The sequence below is a fragment of the Camelus dromedarius genome, chromosome 30 (assembly GCF_036321535.1).
Source record: "Camelus dromedarius isolate mCamDro1 chromosome 30, mCamDro1.pat, whole genome shotgun sequence".
Taxonomy (NCBI): Eukaryota; Metazoa; Chordata; class Mammalia; order Artiodactyla; family Camelidae; genus Camelus; species Camelus dromedarius.
This window is the reverse complement of record NC_087465.1, coordinates 19864903-19868724: the sequence shown is the minus strand read 5'-3', so window position 1 is coordinate 19868724 and position 3822 is coordinate 19864903. Positions and strand designations below refer to the sequence as shown.

At 32.4% G+C, this 3822-nt stretch overlaps 1 non-coding gene across 1 annotated transcript; it reads left to right on the top strand.

The window, feature by feature from the left end:
- The first annotated feature begins 1527 nt into the window (after positions 1-1527).
- LOC116149685 (U6 spliceosomal RNA) lies at positions 1528-1633 on the top strand. Its single transcript, XR_004133327.1, has one exon. It is a non-coding gene; the product is annotated as a U6 spliceosomal RNA (small nuclear RNA).
- The last annotated feature ends 2189 nt before the right edge of the window (positions 1634-3822 follow it).

The window sequence follows — 3822 nt, the reverse complement described above, 5'->3', positions numbered from 1 at the left end:
TGACAACCATATGTCAGAAACATGCCCAAGTATATCTTTGGATGTGATATGCACATTTAATAAATTCCTTACCATTATCATTTAATGAATACGTCAAGTAATGTAATTATATTATGTGCCATGAAATACCTCTACCCATACTCATTCAGAAAAATTAGGTATATAGAATTTGAAGCGCAGACTACAGTTGGCTAAAACTGGCAGATTTAAGTGTTTTATTAAGATCTCTTGTATTAAATGCTATCTTCTATATTAAACTCATTTTGAGTAATTATTATTTTGATCATTTTAAAAGGTAAATCTGGGATATTTATGCTGCGTCTGCTGGAAGACAACTTGAGAAAACAAGAGAAGACTATATTTAGATTTTTAGTGGTAGAAGTTTGTAATAGAAATTGTCCAGTCGCAATTCTTATTTAATAGGTAAATCATGTAGCCTTGAAATGTTAAGTAATTTTTTCAAGTTTGCACATCTAGTTGTGTTAGACTCAGAAAAATAACATGATTTACCTGCCTTATTCTCCATCTCTATTTAGTTTATTTCCAAGAAATCATAGCAAACTACAGTTATGATTTGTATCAATTCTGCCACCTTTCTTTTAGAATGTTTTAGGTTTGATATATTATATCTGGAGATACACGTTCTTTTCTCAAGCAGGAATTTTCTGTAACAATTCTGAGCTTAGATATGCCAGGTACATTAGTAAAATTACTTGGCAGGGGTTATCCCTGAAGATTTTCCGATTTTTATAATTCATTTATCACACACAAGATTATGAATCCATTCCAAGTTCAAGTCTGACCCCGAACTTGGCATCCCATTTTAATCTTAAATCTTCTGAATATTGAGTTTTACATATATTAACCTAATATCCACTATTGCAAAAGAATCCTTGATATTAAATAGTTTGTTCTTTTGTAATGAATAACTGAAATGTCCCATAAATCCCATTTATCTGTATTCAAACAAAATCTCATGTTATCATTCTATTTAGTAATAGAGAAATTTTAACTTGGGGCTTATCAAATATTCTCACTATATATTTTATGATGTGCATTTGCAGATCAATTTTATCAAATACCACTGAAAATCAAGTAATCAACCTCCATTACCTACAAGAATTTTACAGAACTTTGAACTAACCCCCTCCAAAGAAAGATATGGATGCTTTAGGCTGGGAAATCTAATGATAATATCTAAATATATAACCTTTCTTATCATAAAATGATAACTTCAGAGGAAACAACATTATGACTATAAAAAAAAAAAAACACTAGCAAGTCAAAAAGAATGAATCAGAAAGTCATCCAAATTCGCAGCCTAGGAATAAATTAGAAGGAAGCAAAACCCCTTTGGGAAATTCTGAACGAAAGGCTACAATTATATGTCAGCTCATGAGCACAGTGATATTGTTTTGTTCCCTTTGTAGCCTCAGTACCCAGTCAAGTGTCTTGCACGCAGCAGGTGCCTAATAAACAATGATAAATAATTACTGAAAGGATGAATGAATAAAAAGAAATGATATAGTGCTCGCTTCGGCAGCACATATACTAAAATTCGAACGATACAGAGAAGTTAGCATGGCCGCTGCGCAAGGATGACACACAAATTCGTGAAGCGTTCCATATTTTTCATAGACATAGAATACAAACTTGTGGTTGCCAGGGGGGTGGGGGGTGGGAAGGGACGGGATTTCAAAATGTAGAATAGATAAACAAGATTGTACTGTGTAGCACAGGGAAATATATACAGGATCTTGTGGTGGGTCACAGCAAAAGAGAATGTGACAATGAATATATGTATGTTCATGTATAACTGAAAAATCGTGCTCTACACTGGAATTTGGCACAACATTGTAAAATGACTATAACTCAATAAAAAAAAAGTTTAAAAAAAAAGAAATGATATAATATGACAGTAAAAACATTCAAAAAGGATGATATTTCATCCCTGAGTGTAAGATTTCTAGTTGTTAATGTTTTCCTTTTTATGAGATGCATTTCTCCTTTTCATTAATGTGTATTATATATTATTAAACCCACTTTGCTTAAAAAAAAAGCAATTTAATTTTAATAGGAACTGAGGATCCTGCAGTTAATATTTTGCCTGAAATTAGGTTCAAATTGTGTGTGGGTAAATGAATCTCCTCACTTCAAACCAGTGCAGTGCACTGCATTCTACTCAAGCCTAAAGCTTCTTAAAGAAATTCCTTAGTAAAAATTCGCATGTAAGGTCACATTTGTGCAGAATTCTAAATAACTACATGTCTGTTGATGGAGGAGAAGGTCAGATGACTGATTTAAAAGCCAAAAATTTCATTTACTGATGAGAAAGAATGATTGGAAATGAAGAGGGTGTTTTGTTTTAATGATGAACTACTCAAACGCAAGCAAGGCTACTGCGGACTTTCAGATGAGATGATGAGATGGTGACAGAAGTACTTACATCCAATATTTCACACTGTAATGGCCAAATTTGTATTTTTTTTATATTTATGAATGTGTGTGTATAAAGAAAGAAATCAACACAAGCACTATAAACAAGGAAAGAATGCCATTCAAGTGCTAGATATTTCAAGAAATGTCTGCTAGATAATGTAATGATGTGATCAGTTGATAGAACTTAGTTTGATTTGATAAACTGCAGGTAGCAACACACTTAATGAGAAACAAAAGCATGAAAAGCATTAACATGATTACTTGTAAGGCACCAGGCATTCCTCTATGAACTTTACATGTATTAATTGGTTTAATTCTCCCAATTCCATCAAGTAGATATTCTCACAAGAAGAAAAGGGAATTTATGTTACTTACACAAGAATTTACAGTTACTAATTTTTAGACTTCAGACAATTAGAACCCAGAGCCAACATTCCCAGGTACTCTGCTGTCTTGCCTCATACATAATCATTAAATAAATTATAATAATGATATACCTTAATTCCACACAATTATTAAAAGTGTAACTTGGAAAAATATTTAATAATATATGTGAATATTCACAACTCTTGGCTGAGTTGAAAACATTTTAAATCAGTATGAGTGGATGCCCACACATACGGTATGTTTGGCTAAGCACATTAACAATCAGATTTATTTTTCAGGAGTCATGTGGATGGTTTGTTCTCCACACCCACTGGCTGTGTGAGAATATCTCACTATTGATTTCACATGTGAAAACTGGTTTTATATGTGTAATATTTAGTTGCATGATTTTTATTTGAAACAAGAAAGTCAGTATATGGAAGGACTACTAGTAAACTTACAGACTGATTAAACATATGGAGCAGAATGGAATGTTGTAGGCAGGAGAACAAGATTGAAGGCAAAACTCTAGAAATATCTTTGATAATGTTTGTATAATAGCATTTTCTACAATTCATTACTAAAACAGTTCAGATGGTGGGAAAAAAGGTGGAACTTAAGAGCAGATAAAATCATTGTGGCAGACATTATTTATCACCTTTTTCTTAGATGTTACCATTGGATAAATGTAAGTTAAACTTAGTTATTGCAAATGTATTGATAACTATTAGTAGAATTATAAACAAGATGTCTGTCCACATCAGATAACACACAATCTCAATAGTAAAAAGAAAAAAAAATGAAATAAAAAACAGAAAGGCACTGCTTAAAACTAAGATGGCTAAAACTACATGACAAAAAATGTCTAATAATGTAACAGCTAGGAGTCTACTAATGATAAGTTAGGTCATTGAGCCCACTGTCCCATTGAGGCCAGGAATATCAGTGCAGAGTTTGGAGCCAATGCTTACCTTTGGGAGCTAGGTGACTTTCAGAAACAAAGACTAGAAGACCAAG